This window comes from Sebastes fasciatus, chromosome 4 (assembly GCF_043250625.1).
Source record: "Sebastes fasciatus isolate fSebFas1 chromosome 4, fSebFas1.pri, whole genome shotgun sequence".
Classification (NCBI taxonomy): domain Eukaryota; kingdom Metazoa; phylum Chordata; class Actinopteri; order Perciformes; family Sebastidae; genus Sebastes; species Sebastes fasciatus.
The window spans coordinates 1,497,501-1,518,253 of record NC_133798.1 but is presented as its reverse complement, the minus strand read 5'-3'; the positions used below and the strand labels follow the sequence as shown (position 1 = coordinate 1,518,253).

The following is a 20,753-nucleotide window of genomic DNA, read 5'->3' as shown; positions in this document are numbered from 1 at the left end:
ACCCAATGAATGATACATTATTAATTAGATTAACAATATTGGAGAAAAGTCGTAATATTATGAAATTAAAGTCATAATTTACATGAGCAAAAGTCGTAATATTACGAGAATAAAGTCATAACTTTACGAGAAAAAAAGTAATATTACGAGTCATAACTTTACGACAAAAAGTCGTAATATTAAAAGAATAAAGTCATAGCTTTACATGAAAAAAAGTCATAACTTTACGAGAAAAAGGTAATATCAGAATGAAGTCATAACTTTACGATAATTCTTTTAGTATTACGACTTTAAGTCATAACTTTAGGAGAAAAAAAGTCGTAATATATGAATAAAGTCATAACTTTACGAGAAAAAAGTCGTTACAATATGAGAATAAAGTCATAACTACGATAAAAAAGTCGTTATATGAGAATAAAGTAATAAATTCTACGAGAAAAAAAGTCGTAAAATGTGAATAAAGCCATAACTTCACGAGAAAAAAAGTCGTAATATTACAAGAATAAAGTCATAACTGTACGAGAAAAAAAGTCGTAATATTACAAGAATAAAGTCATAACTTTAAGAGAAAAAAGTCGTAATATTACAAGAATTAAGTCTTAACTTTAAGAGAAAAAAAGTCGTAAAATGAGAATAAAGCCATAACTTCACGAGAAAAAAAGTCGTAATATTACGAGAATAAAGTCATAACTTTAAGAGAAAAAAAGTTGTAATATTACGAGAATAAAGTCATAACTTTACGAGAAAAAAAGTAATATTAAGAGAATACGGTCATAACTTTACGAGAAAAAAGTCATAACTTTAAGAGATAAAATTCGTAATATTAAGAGAATAAAGTCATAACTTTAAGAGATAAAATTTGTAATATGAGAAGGAAAAAAATTCCTAATAAGAGAATAAAGTCATAACTTTATGAGAAAAAAAAGTCCTAACAATATGAGAATAAAGTCATAACTTTAAGAGAAAAAAAGTTGTAATATTAAGAGAATAAGGTCATAACTTTACGAGAAAAAAAAGTAATATTAACAGAATAAGGTCATAACTTTAAGAGAAAAAAAGTCGTAATATTAAGAGAATAAGGTCATAACTTTACGAGAAAAAAAAAGTAATATTAACAGAATAAAGTCATAACTTTAAGAGATAAAAGTCCTAATATGAGAATAAAGTCATAACTTTATGAGAAAGAAAAGTCCTAACAATATGAGAATAAAGTCATAACTTTACAAGAACAAAAGTTGTAATATTACAAAAATTACATCCTAAAATTTGGAAGTAAAAAAACATTTATTTTAGAATATTTTCTATAATAAATATATAATAATATCCCTTCAAGGACATTGTGCTGAAAATACACACTTTTATTTAATATTCAATGTAGCTAACAGAAAATGATTTTCTCACGGTTATTTGCAAATACCTTTCATATATAATAGTTCATTCTGAGTGACCATTGTTTGTATACTTGACAAGTCTTTTCTTAATGATAAAAGGCATCTATGAAAGATCTTCAGTAGTGGAATCTAAGTGAGTACATCTACTCAGGTGCTGTACTTAAATTCATGTACTTCTACATTATTCCCATTTTCTGCTACTTTATACTTTTACTCCACTAGAAGTCAGAGGAGAATCTAGTAAACCACTCACAGGGACCATTTTTTGAATTATAATATATTTTACTAGTGACACTTTGCTGACAGACTTTTACTTAATATTTCCAATGCAGGACTTTTACATGTCCTGGAGTATTTTCACATTTCCATCACTATTTTTACTAAAGTAAAGAATCTGGATACTTCTTCGACCACTATTAAAGTATTCTGACAGAATAACCCTTGAGTTCCCATTGCTTTAGTATTTAGCTTTAAAGAGTTCATAGAAAATAAATCACAGTTTGACTAACTATACAATGCATGCTAGAATAAATAAATATATAACTGTTCAAACAGTGCTTAACCTGCCAAAGGGTCTGTAGGATGAGGTTGGGCTATATTGTGGCAGCCTCTTGGTGACTAATTGAACTGTCTTTTCAATTCAGTTCAATTTATTTTTATATAACGTCAAATCATAACAGAAGTTATCTCAAGACGTTTTTGTATTTTATTAAAATATATCTTATCTATAGGCTACATATCTACCGACTATCAGACTAGGCACCAAAGTGCATTATTATCATACTGTCGGAGATGTGTCGCTGTTTTTGGACGCGTGTTAATGCCTGGACCGAACATGAGGATGGGGCATCCTCCCAACCCATGGGCTGGCCTTCATCTTATTTGGTGTGTATTCCATGTTCTCACGACCTCGTCCAGTTCATCCTACACAATCCATTTTGTTGTAATAGAATATTGGTTTATGCTTAATAAATAAAACACAAGATAAGATAAGATAAACCTGTATCTATCATCAGCAGCAAAAGGATGCTATTACAGATAAATAGAGAAATATTTCTGCATACTGGGGTCCATAAACAGTCTTGGCATTGCATACATTTAGTGAGACTCTTGTGGATCCAATGAGCCCAACTGTGTTCATGTGTGATGATGTTAGTCCCCATAGGAGACATTTCATTGACCTCACTGTATAAAATGACCTGTGGTGACCTCTAGGATAATCACAGCCTCATGAAACTTTACAGCCACAAACTAGAGACCTAGAGCATTCAGAGGATGGATGGATCAGACTAGAGACCTAGAGCATTCAGAGGATGGATGGATCAGACTAGAGACCTAGAGCATTCAGAGGTTGGATGGATCAAACTAGAGACCTAGAGCATTCAGAGGATGGATGGATCAAACTAGAGACCTAGAGCATTCAGAGGATGGATGGATCAGACTAGAGACCTAGAGCATTCAGAGGTTGGATGGATCAAACTAGAGACCTAGAGCATTCAGAGGATGGATGGATCAAACTAGAGACCTAGAGCATTCAGAGGATGGATGGATCAAACTAGAGACCTAGAGATTTCAGAGGATGGATGGATCAAACTAAAGTCCAGGGGCCTCATGTATAAACGGTGCGCACGTACTAAAATGTTGCGTACGCTGTGTTTCACGCTCATGCCGGGATGTATAAAAATCAACGTGACGTGAGAATGTGCAGACCGTGCCGCAAACTCTAGACCAGTCGTGAGAATGTGCGGGCCGTCCTCCAAACTCTGTCATCTGGCAGTGTCAAACTACAAAGTACTGAAACTCGCTAAATGTGTAAAAATAATTTTCCCACTCAACTTATTGAGCTTTATTTATGATGTGGGATCAAAAAAAACCCCACATATTTCTTAACTAGTTTGCGCATAATGTTTAACATCACAAAGGCACAACAAAAACACATTTGTACTAATTTCCCAGAGATGACATGCCTTAACCACCGTGCCAAAAACAAAATCGCGTGCTGCACTATGTGGCAAACCACCGTGGTGAGCCTGTGTCCCCTGGAGCTACAGATGGATGAACCGGACCCTGGCACACCTAACAATGAGCCAAAATGCAGCAGCTATACAGCGCCGTTTAGATGAGATACACAGAATGTAAAGCAACGAGGTGAGTTGAGACAAACATTTATTTTTCAACAAGGTCTTTTAATATATGACTTATCCCACCAAGAACGTCATTCATTCTTTTTAATTCGTTGCATATATATAGATATATCTATATCTATATATAGATATAGATATATCTATATCTATATATCCTTCATTGTATTGACAATCTCTCTCTGTGACTCCAGCACAGCGTATAGTATATATTTAGTGAGGACGCGGCCAGACCGGCGCCCCTCAGCAGTCGAGGCACGGGGCGCAGCTGACCGGGAGCCTTCGGGAGCCTTCGGGAGCCTTCGGGAGCCTTCGGGAGCACACGGTCGGCTGCTGTGGAGACGTTGCGTTTGTTACTGGTTCCTGATGAAAGACCATCAAATTAAATATGTTTTCTAGCTTCCACCTCAGTAACAAACACTTCAATTTCACACTCTGTGAAATTCTTCTTTTTTGTTCCTTTTCCAGCGTGATTTGCCGTCGTTATTTGGACAATAAGTGACAGCAGGGTGCGTGTTTATAGTCATTTGCATAGTTATTAATGGGAGGAGACAAGGCGGACCAAGTGGCACGTGGAGCTGCGCTCAATTTCACGTCAATTGGGATGTATAAAGTAAAGGTGCGCAGGAACAGGCGTACGCACGGTTTTATACATGTGAAAATTTCTGTGCGTACGTACTTTTCCAATTTTGTGAGTACGCCATCTTCCAGTGTGAAAGCTGCGCAGTCTTTTATACATGAGGCCCCTTCTCCGGGAACCATCACCTTAACGTGGTGGAGAGGTTTGCGTGTCCCTATGACCCTGAGGGCTGTGTTGTCTGGAGCCTCGTGCTCCTGGTAGGGTCTCCCATGGCAAATTGGTCTCAGGTGAGGGGCCGGACTAAGAATGGTTCACAAAACCCCAATGACGACACGAGGCAGAGGAGGAGTTACCCGGCCCGGAGGAAGCCCGGGGCCCACGTCTGGAGCCAGGCCCAGACGGAGGGCCCGTCAGCGAGCGCCTGGTGGCCGGGCTTGCCACGGAGCCCGGCCGGGGATACCCCTCTCCATCCTGTGGGCTCACCACCTGCGGGAAAAAACGCTTGGGTCGGGTGCGCTGTCACACGGGTGGCAGTGAAGGCCAGGGACCTCGATGGACTGGACCCGGGCGGCAGAGGCTGGCTCTGGGGACGTGGAACGTCACCTCTCTGTGGGGGAAGGAGCCGGAGCTTGTGCGGGAGGTGGAGCGCTATCAGTTGGATCTGGTAGGGCTTACCTCTACGCACAGCCTCGGTTCTGGAACCGTACTCTTGGATAGGGGTTGGACTCTATTCTTCTCTGGAGTTGCCCATGGTGTGAGGCGCTGGGCGGGTGTGGGGATACTCACAAATCCCCGGCTGAGTGCCGCTATGTTGGAGTTTACCCCGGTGGACGAGAGGGTCGCCTCCCTACGCCTTCGGGTTATGGGGGGGAAAACTCTGACTGTTGTTTGTGCGTATGCACCAAACAGCAGTTCGGAGTATTCGGCCTTCTTGGAGACCCTAAATGGAGTCCTGTATGGGGCTCCAGTAGGGGACTCCATAGTTCTGCTGGGAGACTTCAACGCGCACGTGGGCAACGATGGAGACACCTGGAGTGGCGTGATTGGGAGGAACGGCCTCCCTGATCTAAACCCGAGTGGTCGTTTGTTATTGGACTTCTGTGCTAGTCATGGACTGTCCATAACGAACACCATGTTCGAACATAAGGATGCTCATAAGTGTACGTGGTACCAGAGCACCCTAGGCCGAAGGTCGATGATCGATTTTGTAATCGTATCGTCTGATCTGAGGCCGCATGTTTTGGACACTCGGGTGAAGAGAGGGGCGGAGCTGTCAACTGATCACCATCTGGTGGTGAGTTGGGTCAGAGGGTGGGGGAAGACTCTGGACAGACCTGGGAAGCCCAAACGCGTAGTGAGGGTGAACTGGAAACGTCTGGAGGAGGCCCCTGTCCGAGAGATCTTCAACTCACACCTCCGGCGGAGCTTTTCTGGCATCCCTGTGGAGGTTGGGGGCATTGAACCCGAGTGGGCGATGTTCAAAGCTTCCATTGCTGAAGCTGCGGCGGTGAGCTGTGGTTTGAAGGTCTTAGGTGCCTCAAGGCCTCGAACACCGTGGTGGACACCGGTGGTCAGGGAAGCCGTCCGACTGAAGAAGGAGGCCTTCCGGGATATGTTATCTCGGAGGTCTCCGGAGGCAGTTGCAGGGTACCGACGGGCCCGAAGAGCAGCAGCCACTGCCGTGACGGAGGCAAAGCAGCGGGTGTGGGAGGAGTTCGGAGCAGCCATGGAGAAGGACTTTCGGTCGGCACCAAAGTGCTTCTGGAAAACCATCTGGCACCTCAGGAGGGGGAAACGGGGAACCATCCAAGCTGTGTACAGTAAGGATGGGACACTGTTGACCTCAACTGAGGAGGTAATCGGGCGGTGGAAGGAGCACTTTGAGGAACTTCTGAATCCGACCAATACGCCCTCTATGGTAGAGGCAGAGCTGGAAGCTGATGGGGGACCATCATCAATTACCCTGGTGGAAGTCACTGAGGTAGTCAAACAACTCCACAGTGGCAAAGCCCCGGGGATTGATGAGATCCGCCCGGAAATGCTGAAGGCTCTGGGTGGGGAGGGGCTGTCTTGGATGACACGTCTCTTCAACACCGCGTGGAAGTCGGTGACAGTGCCAAAGGAGTGGCAGACCGGGGTGGTGGTTCCCCTTTTCAAAAAGGGGGACCAGAGAGTGTGTGCCAATTACAGGGGTATCACACTGCTCAGCCTCCCTGGTAAAGTCTACTCCAAGGTGCTGGAAAGGAGGGTTCGGCCGATAGTCGAACCTCAGATCGAAGAGGAACAATGCGGATTCCGTCCTGGCCGTGGAACAACGGACCAGCTCTTCACTCTCGCAAGGATCCTGGAGGGGGCCTGGGAGTATGCCCATCCAGTCTACATGTGTTTTGTGGACTTGGAGAAGGCATATGACCGGGTCCCCCGGGAGATACTGTGGGGGGTGCTGCGGGAGTATGGGGTGAGGGGGGCACTTCTCAGGGCCATCCAATCCCTGTACGCCCAAAGCGAGAGCTGTGTTCGGATCCTCTGCAGTAAGTCGGACTCGTTTCCGGTGGGGGTTGGCCTCCGCCAGGGCTGCGCTTTGTCACCAATCCTGTTCGTGATATTCATGGACAGGATATCGAGGCGTAGTCGGGGGGAGGAGGGTTTGCAGTTCGGTGTGATGAGGATCACATCGCTGCTTTTTGCAGATGATGTGGTCCTGTTGGCATCATCGGTCTGCGACCTCCAGCACTCACTGGATCGGTTCGCAGCCGAGTGTGACGCAGTCGGGATGAGGATCAGCACCTCTAAATCTGAGGCCATGGTTCTCAGCAGGAAACCGATGGATTGCCTACTCCGGGTAGGGAATGAGTCCTTACCCCAAGTGAAGGAGTTCAAGTATCTCAGGGTCTTGTTCGCGAGTGAGGGGACGATGGAACGTGAGATTGGTCGGAGAATCGGAGCAGCAGGGGCGGTATTGCATTCGCTTTACCGCACCGTTGTGACGAAAAGAGAGCTGAGCCGGAAGGCAAAGCTCTCGATCTACCGTTCAATCTTCGTTCCTACTCTCACCTATGGTCATGAGGGTTGGGTCATGACCGAAAGAACGAGGTCGCGGGTGCAAGCGGCCGAAATGGGTTTCCTCAGGAGGGTGGCTGGCGTCTCCCTTAGAGATAGGGTAAGAAGCTCAGTCATCCGTGAGGGACTCGGAGTAGAGTCCTTGCTCCTTTGCGTCGAAAGGAGCCAGTTGAGGTGGTTCGGGCATCTAGCACGGATGCCTCCTGGGCGCCTCCCTTGGGAGGTGTTCCAGGCACGACCAGCTGGGAGGAGACCACGGGGAAGACCCAGGACTAGGTGGAGAGATTATATCTCTACTCTGGCCTGGGAACGCCTCGGGATCCCCCAGTCAGAGCTGGTTAATGTGGCCCGGGAAAGGGAAGTTTGGGGTCCCCTGCTGGAGCTGTTGCCCCCGCGACCCGATCCCGGATAAGCGGTTGAAGATGGATGGATGGATGGCCCCTGGGGTCTCATGTATAAAACAGTGCGTAGGATCCATACTAAAAATGTACGTGCGCACAAAAGACGAAAATGGCGTACGCCAAAAAAAATCTGATTTATAAACCGTGCGTACGCACACCTGCACGCAATGTTCCCTTTATAAATCACAGTCCACCTGGAAATGTGCGCACGTTGATCCGCCTCATATCCCGCCCACTACACGCCCACATTCAACCATAAATGGTCGATGCAAAGCACCTCATGAATGTTTCTGCATGTGAATGAGCCTGTTGATCAGTGGATCTTTACGGTGAATCACGGCGACTCCCGAGAGGAAGACAGAGAAAAGGAGTTTTTCTGACACAGAGATGGAGGTGCTTGTAGGTGAGGAGGTCTCTGAACACTCGTTCCCTCCTGATTCTCTCATTCACCTCACGTAGTCCTCACAGTGCCGGTATATCCACCAGCACCATGCAGCATGTTCCGAGTCTCACCGCTGTGTTTATATGTTTACAGCAATCAGATTGATTCATTCACTTAAAATGATCAAGACAATCAGTAATATCCCCCACCTGTATATAATTACAAAAAGGAAGTTTGACAGGTGTACAATATTTATTTATTTATTTATTTAAGTTGTTATGGCGAACTTGTCCTGCATTATGATTAGGACTGATAATGATAATGACGATATGGAGAGTAACGATTGTGTGACAGCTGTCACTGGCTTTAATTACACACTTTATTAATTTACACAATCCATACTGGTGAAGATGTGCTGGGTGGAGGTGACTGGAGGAGGCAGAGTGGCGCACCGCGGCGGTCTGATAGTTGCATCTGATAGCTGTTATCATTCTGTCTATATGGATACTGTATCTGTCCCTATCTAATAAACCATAAATAAATTAATAAGTCATGTCTTGTTCACTGCAGCGATTTTACACAACAACTTTATGAAAACTAATATGGTACTTGGTGATATCTGCACCATTTAGAAGATCTTATTAAAACTATTGGCGCTCTGTTCTGCCATTCTTTAATGCGTTCTTGAGTTGATCTTTTACATTTGTAAGGTGCTTATGGAATAGTTATGGCTCACTAGCACAAAGAACACTGCTGTGGATATAAGTATGAAGAGAAGTTAAATGTGTGAGAGGCATCATACGTATAATGAGATTTAATGTCTACAGTCCGGCTTCAATTCACCACCTCACCACCTGCGTCTCCAGTTCCCCCTACCTCGGTGCCTCCATAATGTGCGTTTCAGTACCGGTGCGCACATTCTCCCGTCAAGTTTGTTTTTATAGATCACAACTGTTGCGTGGGAAGTGGAGTACGCACATTTCAGGCCCCGTTTTGTGCGTACGCAACGGTTATAAATGAGACCCCTGAGCATTCAGAGGATGGATGGATCAAACTAGAGACCTAGAGCATTCAGAGGATGGATGGATCAAACTAGAGACCTAGAGCATTCAGAGGATGGATGGATCAAACTAGAGACCTAGAGCATTCAGAGGATGGATGGATCAGACTAGAGACCTAGAACATTCAGAGGATGGATGGATCAAACTAGAGACCTAGAGCATTCAGAGGATGGATGGATCAAACTAGAGACCTAGAGCATTCAGAGGATGGATGGATCAAACTAGAGACCTAGAGCATTCAGAGGATGGATGGATCAGACTAGAGACAAAGGAGCATTCAGAGGATGGATGGATCAAACTAGAGACCTAGAGCATTCAGAGGATGGATGGATCAAACTAGAGACCTAGAGCATTCAGAGGATGGATGGATCAAACTAGAGACAAAGGAGCATTCAGAGGATGGATGGATCAGACTAGAGACAAAGGAGCATTCAGAGGATGGATGGATCAAACTAGAGACCTAAAGCATTCAGAGGATGGATGGATCAAACTAGAGACCTAGAGCATTCAGAGGATGGATGGCTTTCCTAGCTAGATTGACAAAAAGGGGGTTTCTGAGCAGTTTACGCAACACAAGTGCTCGCCATCCAATCGCCGAAAAATACAATTCTTGCAGAAATCTCCGAATGTCAAAAGGTTTTAATACCAAATCTAGGGCTGTCAACAAATATTCCAAATTTGAATAGTAAAAAAAACAAACATATTCAATGCACTGCATGGTGGGAGTGACAGATGACTAGAGAAAGTAAAATAAATAAATAATATAGAAACTAAAAATAACAATAGAAAACAAAATAGAACTCAAGTGTTTTGGTTGTATTAGCGCGTTATGGATGTTAGATTAACTCTTGTGCTGAGCTCCGTTTCAGGAAGGAGAACTGTCTGAACTCTTCTGAAAAAATTAACTGTGAAATGTGTTACCAATTGTAAAAAAAGAAATACAACTGTAAATAACTTGTATATGAGGGTGTTTCTGCAATTACGAGCATTTTTAAGTCCCAGCAATTCAATTTTGGATTTATGTTCAAATTTGCAGCGCAATGCTTGATAATATATACACAGTGTTATTACCCATCTTGACATAAAAATAATTCCTAAATAATGTGATTTAATAAAATGTATGAAGCATTTCATTAGTCCAAACACCACTTTAACTGTGTTCTCTATCGTATCGAGACTATCTCTCCAGCTTACCTATTCCATATGTATGGGGAATGATCTCACCTAGGTCAGGTGACGTGGATACTTTTTAAGACACACCGGCACTGCCGGCCACGCCCAGACGTGAGTCTATAAAGCGCATGCGCTGGCGTGGGATCATTGCCATTTTGATCTCCACTTTGGTGCAGAGCGTGTGATACAGAAAAAAAAAAAACTAACTCAAGCCAGAATATCAGGGTTACAGCATCGAGTCCACTTACCTGGTGTAAGGAGCGGGCGTCTGTCTCTGGCAGCCTCCCCGGACTGATGTTGTCCCTGTCTGGTTACCGTGTCTCCGGTGTGCTGCGTAGTGGCTAATCCGGATGACCGAGGTATCGGGGCTTCCAGGACGTATTGCGGGAGCTGCTAACGCGTCCAGAGGCAGTTTGTCAGCTGTGCCATTTAATCGGCTACAGCGGCGAACGTTCACCGGTATGTGTGTGTTCCTGTCCTGCTCCAGCGGGTACGGAACACGTAGTCTGCGGCTGCGGAGGAAAGAGACGCTGCTGGCAGTAGCTAGCCGACAAAAAAAAAAAGATGTAAATAATCTCATGTGCCGCTTCCGGGTCAACGTATCACGGGACTGGCTACCTGGTGACATCACTTCCTGGGTATTAGAGAGTTGGTCATTTCTGGGGAAAATACAATAAAATAAAGACAAAGAGTGCGAAAGAGAGGCACTCTTTGGACTTAAAAAAAAAAAGAAAAAAGAACAAAAAGGGAAAAAAAAAAAGTGTTTCCTCTGTTCAGTCAGTATGGCAGACACTGCAGGCCATTCCTGTTTAAAATGGTTGTAGTGTTAATTTGCCAATGGAGGATGGGCATGACGGGTGTGTTCCATGCTTGGGATATGACCATAAATTGAGGGCTAAAAATGACCCAGCGTCATGCATGAATTGTTTTATCATGCCTCTTCGCACAAGGGAAGCCAGACTTCACCTTTTTAGAGGGAAGAGCCCCCGCTCCCCTTCCCAAGGGGTTGAGGGGGGGGCTTAACGCCCAAGACAAACCGCATGGGGTCCCTCTTTTGCGTGGTCTGCCTCTGCCCGCTCACAGGTTGAGAGTCAGCATCGGCTTCCTCCTCCCCCTCCGCCTCTGGATGGGAGGCAGGAGCAGGTTGAGGTGCTTTCCATGTTTCCTTCGGAGGATGAGGCCCCAGCTTGGCAGCAGGCCGAGCAGGGTTTAGGGGCAGCTGAGCCACCTTTTGCTTTCCGGTTTAAGGAGGTCATTGACAAGGCAGTAGGAGCGCTGAGATTCCCCTGCCTGAGAACCCAAGGGCTTCGCCCTCTCTGTTTGAGAATGAGAGCGAAGCTTGACCTGCCCCTACCAGAGTACCCCTCCCTCCAGATTTTGAGGAGGTAGTACAAAAGCAATTTCTTGCGCCTACAGCAGCACACAGGTGGTCTGGTGTCAGTAGGTGGATGGCAGACATAAGTGGAGCTGAGAGGATTGGTTGTGGCCACTGCCTCCAGTGGAACAGGCATCGTCAGCCCTATGTCTCCTAGGGGTTAGCTGCCCTAGCAAGAATTGCAGGACCATGGATGGTCTACTATTTAAAAGAAACTCGAACCAGAATATCAGGGTTACAGCATCGAGCCCACTGACCTGGTGTAAGGAGCGGGTGTCTGTCTCTGGCAGCCTCCCCGGACTGCTGTTGTCCCTGTCTGGTTACCGTGTCTCCGCGGCTAACCCGGTTGCCCGAGGTACCGGGGCTTCCAGGGCGTATTGCGAAAGTCGCTAACGCGTCCAGAGGCAGTTTGTCAGCTGTGCCATTAAATCGGCTACAGCAGCGAACGTTGACCGGTGTGTGAAAGGGAAGTAAAGGTCTCCGGTGTGCGCGTGGCGGCTAATCCGGTTCACCAAGGTACCGGGGCTCCCAGGACGTATTGCGAGAGTCGCTAACGCGTCCAGAGGCAGTTTGTCAAGCTGTGCCGTTAAATCGGCTACGAACAGCTGCGAATGTTGACCGGTGTGTGTGTGTGTTCCTGTCCTGCTCCGGCAGGTACAGAACACGTAGTCCGCGGCTACACGCTGTAGTCGCAGCAGTGAGGCGCCACCTTTGGCTGTCGCAGTTCCGGCTGCAGCAGGAAGACCGAGAAACACTTCTACGGTTTCCTGTTGAGCCCTCTGCCATGTTTGGTCCGGAAAGGTAAGTATGTCGCAATGGGCCAGGGAAGCCCGGCACGATGCTGGGGAGATGTCGGGTGCCCCTCTCGACCCTTCTCGGCACTGGCCCTTGGCATGGGCGGCTCTGGACGCAAGTGGGACCTACGAGTTTCGAGTCCTCCCCTTCGGTATCTCTTCTGCCCCTCGGACTTTCACGAGGTGCATGGATGCTGACCTAGCACCTCTTCGGCGTCTGGGCCTCAAGGTGTTGAATTACCGGAGGTGTCCATGCTCCTGGAGCACATCCAGGGTTTAGGCCTACGCCTCAACACAAACAAAAGCAGGTCGGAGCCCGCCCAGGTGACACAGATGGCCTGTCTCTCCCAGTTCCGGTTAAGAGCAAAGGTCAGCTGGAGACTGTGTCTCTGCCTCATGGGCCTGATAGCAGCTGCTGTTCAGGTGGTACCCTTGGCACTTCTGCACATGCGACCTGTGCAGAGTTGTCTCCTGAGCTTGGGGTATTGCCCTCAGAGGTCTCTGTCAACCGAGGTGTCAGCCACCCGAAGGCTTCATGTGGCCCTTCATTGGTGGGAGCACACAGGCAACATTGCAGTTCACGAACGCTGGGGTGTCTGGACTGGCCCCTGGACAGGTCAGCACATAAACATGTTGGAGCTGAGAGCAGTTCACCTCGCACTCATGCACTTTATGCCACGTCTCCGTGGGCAACAGGTGCTGGTAAGAACTGACAGCACCGTAGCTGCAGCCTATGTCAACAGGCAGGGGGGGCCTGGGCTCTCCCCTCCTGTGTCGGCTGGCACACAAGCTTTGGACAGTGGGTGCACCCCCAGGTTCTGTCTCTGAAAGCGGTGCATGTGCCAGGCTCTACAAACACAGCAGCAGACCGGCCGTCCAGAGGAAGTCTGGACCCGGGGGAGTGGAGGCTACACCCCGAGGTTGTATCGGAGATCTGTCGCCGGTTTGGTCCAGTGGACGCAGATCTGTTTGCCTCCAGGGAGACGACACATTGCCCTCTGTTCTTCTCCCTGGGGAGGGACAACCCCCCCCTCTCGGGACGGTCGCTCTGGCGCATCCATGGCCTCAGGGCCAACTGTATGTCTTCCCTCCAGTCAGCCTTCTCCCGCCTCTTCTTTGGAGAGTGCAGGCGGAGAACAGGAGAGTGATTCTGGTGGCCCCAAACTGGCCCCACATGACATAGTTTTAAGCCGGCATTCCACCTCTCCTGCACGGAGCCCCATGGGAGCTTCCAGTCAGGAGAGACCTGCTGTCTCAGGCATGGGGGTCACTGTTCCACCCCTTCCCCCGGGGTCTCAAGCTCTGGGCCTGGCCCCTGAGAGGACAGGGTTCCTCGCTATGGGGTTGCCAGAGCGGGTAGTCACAACCCTCCAAGGGGCTCGGGGGCCCTCAACTAGGGCAGCCTACTCCTATCGGTAGGGTGGTGTCCCTGTCATGGTGCGAGGCACACCGGGTGGACTCTTTGGCCTGTACGGCTCAAGACATCCTGCAATTCTTGCAGGAACAGTGAGATGCGGGGAAGTCCTCCACCACCCTCAAAGGTATGGTGGCGGCTATTAAGGCTGCTCGGGTTGGGGAACTCAGACTCCCCGAGAGCGGCTGTGTTCTGATCTTGCAGTTCCTCAAAGGGGCTCATAGGCTTACAGCTCGTAGTAGAGGGCCGGCTGCGCCCCTCTGGGATTTGGACCGCGCCCTGGGGGCATTGCAGCGCCCCCTTTTGAGCCTATTGCATCTGCAGAGCTGGAATGGCTGTCACTTAAAACAGCCTTCCTTCTGGCAGTGACCTCTGCGAGGAGAATAGGGGAGCTGCAGGCTCTTTCTATTCATCAAAGCTGCTGCAGGTTTCTGCCGGAGGGTGCGGGGGTGATCCTTCGCCCTAATCCGGCTTTCCTCCCTAAAATACTCTCGGAAATGCACATGAGCCAGTCAGTTGAGCTTCGTCATTTCTACTCCCCTCAAGAGAGGGAGGGAGCCGACCGATAACAGCCGACACTATGCCCAGTTAGGACCCTGGCGATGTACATAAAACAAAAGCAGGTGTTTAGACAAACGGACCAGTTGTTGTTTGTTTCAAACCGGAGTGCTTGGGTAGGCCACTGTCGAAGTCAAGGTGGTCACGTTGGGTTGTTGAGACAATCCAACAGGCTTACAGGGAGACGGATGGGCCGTTGCCACCAGGGGTGCGTGCACACTCGACACGAGGTGTAGCGACCTCATGGGCACTGTGGCGGGGTGCCTCTCTAGACGAGATTGCACGGCAGCCACATGGTCAGCTCCATCTACCTTCACCAGATTCTACCGCTGAAATGTTGCAGCCGGCACCTCCTCTGGTGAGTTGGTGCTGGGTGCAACCCGGATGTGACTTGATCCTAACTGCCCATAGGGCTGGGCCTCCTTATCAGGTCCCCCTGTTGGGGTGATAAGTGTCTCCCCTCAGTCAGCTTAGCGTCTTGCGGGCTGACCTGAGCGGCTTTCCTCCCAGTAGAGGCCTTAGCGTCTGGCAGGGCCTGTTAACTGGTTGGAGTGTAATGGTGTACATTTGTAAACAGTTCGTCTGTTGAGGTGTACATAATTATTGGTCTGCACCGTCTCCTCACGGTGTGTCTTACAGAGTTCCCCATGCATATGGAATATGTAAGCTGGAGAGATAGTCTCGATACGATAGAGAACGTTTGGTTACGGTGTAACCTTTGTTCTCTGAGTGAGAGACTATCTCTCCAGTATGAGGCCGCTCGGAGACACGTTACGATCAAAACTAGCAATGATCCCACGCCAGCGCATGCGCTTTATAGACTCGCGTCTGGGCGTGGCCGGCAGTGCCGGTGTGTCTTAAAAAGTATCCACGTCACCTGACCTAGGTGAGATCATTCCCCATACATATGGAATATGTAAGCTGGAGAGATAGTCTCTCACTCAGAGAACAAAGGTTACACCGTAACCAAACGGTCTCAATGTTGACATACGTAAAATGAGTTAATTCAATTACAATATGACATTATTTCAAATGGAATTGTTTCATATACATATTACTTTACTATATTAAAATGTTGTTTTTTTTACAAATCATTTATATGATCTTTTCATTTAAATGTGCGTGTCCACGTCACCCACTTCTGAGTCCTTACCGCGATACTAAACAAATGCCATAGTAAAAGTTTTATTCAAAGCCAAACAAATCTAAGAAGTTATCAGGTGAGCACATGGATGACGGGTTGGGCCGTCCACACAGGTGACCCGCAACATCAACAAAAACCAGTTTAAGATCACCTTTTTTTCTCAAGTATTTATTGTGTGTCCTTATCGTACAGCTTAGTAATTGTGTATTTTGAACCACATTTAAAATATAACTCAATATTACTGTTTAATTCATGTTTAGATGCTAAGAGTCAAAGCTAACGTAGCAGCTTGCTAGCTGCCATTCATCTGCAATATTAGCAAACATTTGATTTCTGCAACATGTCCTTACGTGAAGACATGATATGTAATATTTGTAAAAAACACAACATATTTTATATTTTTTGTGTATGAAGACTGACATCTATGGTTACTGTCTACATTTTTCAGGTTGTAGAGAAGATCATGAAATTCCCTATTTAAAAAAAAAAATTGACATTAATATTTACAATGATGCACAAAGTTTGATGAAAATTAATTTAAATGTCTTCAAAATATTATGGAAATTAAAAAGCAAAATTTATGAACATTATTTTAATGTTGCGGTAAGGACATTTAGTTAGAACAAGTGATGAAAACCATCAAAAATAAACACGTTACAGATTAAAATCTTGCCCACTATATGTAATTTTGTGTACCTGTTTATATGTACATACTCTGATGGTTAAATTAATACAAATTCATAGAGGTTGATTTTATTTAATTTTTTTATTTGGTAGAGTCAAAAGTGACCGTAACTGCAGAAACACCCATGAATGTGTTTCTATGAGTGGTTCTTGCATATCTCTGCTGTAATATCTACACCGATCAGCCATAACATTAACAACATTCAGACCACTGACAGGTGAAGTGAATAACATGGCTTATCTGGTTACCATGGCACCTGACAGTGGGGGGGATATATTAGACAGCAAGTGAACATTTTGAACTTTGAACTTTGTGTTGGAAGCAGAAAAAATGGGCCAGCGTAAAGATGTGAGCGACTTTGACGAGGGCCAAATAGAGCTGTCTAAACGACTGGGTCAGAGCATCTCCAGAACTGCAGCTCTTGTGGGATGTTCCCGGTCTGCAGTGGTCAGGACCTACCAAAAGTGGTCCAAGGAAGGAGAACCGGCGAACCGGCGACAGGGTCAGACCCGAGGCTCATTGATGCACGTGTGGAGCGAAGGCTGGCCCGTGTTGTCTGATCCAATAGTAGAGCTACTGGAGCTCAAACTGCTGAAAGAGTTTATGCTGGTTCTGATAGAAAGGTGTCAGAACACACAGTGAGGAGCAGTTTGTTGAGTATGGGGACCGGTCAGGGTGCCCGTGCTGACCTGCAATGGGCACGTGAGCATCAGAACTGGACCACGGAGCGATGGAAGAAGGTGGCCCGGTCTGATGAATCACGTTTTCTTTTACATCATGTGGATGGCAACGAGTTGGAGGTGTCGACTCGGCCTCCAGATTCTCCAGATCTCGATCCGATGGAGCATCTGTGGGACGTGCTGGACAAACAAGTCCGATCCACAGAGGCCCCACCTCGCAACTTCCAGGACTTAAAGGATCTGCTACTGACGGCTTGGTGCCAGATACCACAGCAGACCTTCAGAGGTCTCGTGGAGTCCATGCCTCCACGGGTCAGGAGGACCTACTGAATATTAGGCAGCTGCTCATAATGTTCTGATCGGTGTACTTTTCCTCTTGTACCACGAGAGGTCATCCTTTCCTTTATTAACTACTATGGAACACTGAGTGTGGCACAAATGATCTCATTTACCGGATTTAAAACCAATAATCTCCAGTAGGTCTGTACTGGCTTTACTTCAGTGAGTATCACATGGTTCAGACACATGTTTTATTATGTGTTTTAATTTACAAAACTACATTTTGTAAAGACAATTTAAGTAACTAACTAAACATAGCCAACCCATCTGAAACAGAGGGAAGTGATGAAGTCAACTCAAACTTAATGTGAAATATTAATTTACTGTAAACTACAACACAACATTAAACCTCAAGTCAGAATAAAGCTAAACAATATCAGCAGTAAACTCTGCTCTGGGAAGAACTTAAAGGAACTTTTGTATGCTATAGAAAGGGAGCTGGCAATCATGAGGACTTGGTTTGATGTTAATAAATTGTCGCTTTTTGGAAATTGAAAAGAACTTAATGGGGATATTGAATTAAAGATTTGTGATGTTGAAATTGAAAGAGTGTTTGAGACAAAACTCCTATAGGGGTTGTGAATGATCATAAACTAACATGGAAACAACATATTGACTATATCAAAGGAAACATTTCAAAGTAAGTAGCAATCCTGTATAGATCTGGGGATATATTAAATCATAAGGCCTTGCATATAATTTATTGCTCACTTATACTTCCTTATATTTCTTACTGTGCAGAATTGTGGGTGTTGATCTTTAAAACGACTCTAAATTCAATCGTTTTACTACAGAAACGAGCCATACGTATTATTAATAAGGCCGGTTACTGCGATCACACTAATAAAGTAATGCAAATAATGTTCAAAGTCCTTCCCAGACGGTGCACAACATTTTTTTCACTACGGGAGAGCAAATATGATCTGAGAGGTATTAGTAAGTTGACTGTGCAAAAAGCTAAAACAGGTATTAAAAGGAGATGTATTTCTATTGTTGGGGTCAAATAATGGAACAATGCTAATATCAATTTAAGAATGTGTAATTCGCTTTTGGTTTTCAAAAGAATGGTTTACAAAGATATTTTTGAGGGTTACAAGTGAGAATGATTTCATTATTCCTGGAGGGCAGCTTAAAGCAACAGTAGTCAGTATATTTTTGGAATCATTGGGCAAAAATCCCATAATAACCTTTTAGCATATTGTAATTCAAGATTTCTGAGAGAAAACTAGACTTCTGCTCCTCCTCATGGCTCTGTTTTCAGGCTTTAGAACATCTAGCCCGTGACGGGAGACTTTGACCAATCACAGGTCAGTTCATTGAGAGAGTGTTCCTATTGGACCGGAACTTGCCGTTCCTTCACCAGATCTCAACAAGGCTGCCGTGTCCCAAACTTCTCATTTTACAGCTTAACAGTACACTACAAGATGATTCTGAGAACATCTGAGGAGAGAAATAGGCATTAACGTAACAGAATATTGATTCATATTTGATCAGCGTTGCCTAGTTTGACCGTTTGCTCAGAGTGATTGAGTGATTGACAGCCGGCTCTCATAGACAGCAGCTGGACAGCAGACATCAGATCAGCTCTTACTTTGTTTGTTGTTAATACTGTTTGTACTGTTTATACTTATTGTATTATGTGTGATGACTGAATAAAATACTACTACTACTACTACTACTACTACTACTGCTGTTGCTACTGCTGCTGCTGCTGCTACTACTACTGCTACTGCTACTACTTCTACTACTACTACTACTACTGTTTATTACTGCTGCTGCTGCTACTACTACTACTGCTAGTGCTACTACTTCTACTACTACTACTACTACTACTACTACTGCTGCTGCTGTTGCTATTGCTGCTGCTGCTACTACTACTACTGCTAGTGCTACTACTTCTACTACTACTACCACTGCTACTTCTACTGCTGCTGTTGCTGCTGCTATTACTACTACTGCTACTGCTACTACTTCTACTACTACTACTACTACTACTACTACTACTACTCCTACTACTGCTGTTGCTACTGCTGCTGTTGCTACTACTACTACTGCTACTACTTCTACTACTACTACTACTACTACTGCTGTAGCTACTGCTGCTGCTACTACTACTACTGGTTCTACTTCTACTACTACTACTACTACTACTACTACTACTACTGCTGCTGATGCTACTGCTGCTGCTGCTAATACTACTACTGCTACTGCTACTACTTCTACTACTACTACTACTACTGCTGCTGTTGCTACTGCTGCTGTTGCTACTACTACTACTGCTACTGCTACTACTTCTACTACTACTACTACTACTGCTGTTGCTACTGCTGCTGCTATTACTACTACTGCTACTGCTACTACTTCTACTACTACTACTACTACTACTACTACTACTACTACTCCTACTACTGCTGTTGCTACTGCTGCTGTTGCTACTACTACTACTGCTACTACTTCTACTACTACTACTACTACTACTGCTGTAGCTACTGCTGCTGCTACTACTACTACTGCTTCTACTTCTACTACTAATACTACTACTACTACTACTACTACTACTACTGCTGCTGATGCTACTGCTGCTGCTGCTACTACTACTACTGCTACTGCTACTACTTCTACTACTACTACTACTACTGCTGCTGTTGCTACTGCTGCTGTTGCTACTACTACTACTGCTACTGCTACTACTTCTACTACTACTACTACTACTGCTGTTGCTACTGCTGCTGCTACTACTACAACTGCTACTACTTCTACTACTACTACTACTACTACTACTACTACTGCTATTACTACTACTACTACTACTACTACTACTACTACTGCTACTACTACTACTGCTACTACTACTATAGTACCAGTACTACTACTACTGCTACTACTACTACTACTACTGCTATTACTACCTCTACTACTACTACTACTACTTCTACTACCACTACTACTGCTACTACTACTACTACTACTATAGTACTACTACTACTACTACTACTATAGTACTACTACTACTACTACCGCTACTACTACTACTACTACTACTAAGACGACTACTACTACTACTACTACTACTACTACTACTACTACTAACCTGTTTAAACTGGCATACTCTCTCTAGCACTCATCCGCACCCATCATGTGTGTCTGTACAAATATGTCTCTGTCATGTCCTGTTGTTTTTATATTGTTTTATCTGTCTATGTTTTAATTAATTCTTGTAAGGTGTCCTTGGGTGTCCAGAAAGGCGCCACCAAATAAAATTTAGTATTATTATTATTATTATTATTACTACTACTATAGTACTACTACTACTGCTACTACTATTGCTACTACTACTACTAGTGCTACTACTACTACTTCTACTACTGCTAATGCTACTACTTCTATTGCTACTACTACTACTACTACTACTAGTAGCCTACTACTAGTACTACTACTACTTCTACTACTACTACTACTACAGTAGGCTACTACTTCTACTACTATTACTACTACTACTAATGCTACTTCTTCTATTGCTACTACTACTACTACTACTAGTAGGCTACTACTACTACTTCTACTACTACTACTAC

At 45.4% G+C, this 20,753-nt stretch overlaps 1 long non-coding RNA gene across 1 annotated transcript in view; it reads right to left on the bottom strand.

Annotated features, from left to right (window-relative positions):
* The window catches only part of LOC141766914 (uncharacterized), a 42,124-nt gene that overhangs the window by 13,858 nt on the left and 7,513 nt on the right, over positions 1-20,753 (bottom strand). The window lies entirely within an intron of this gene.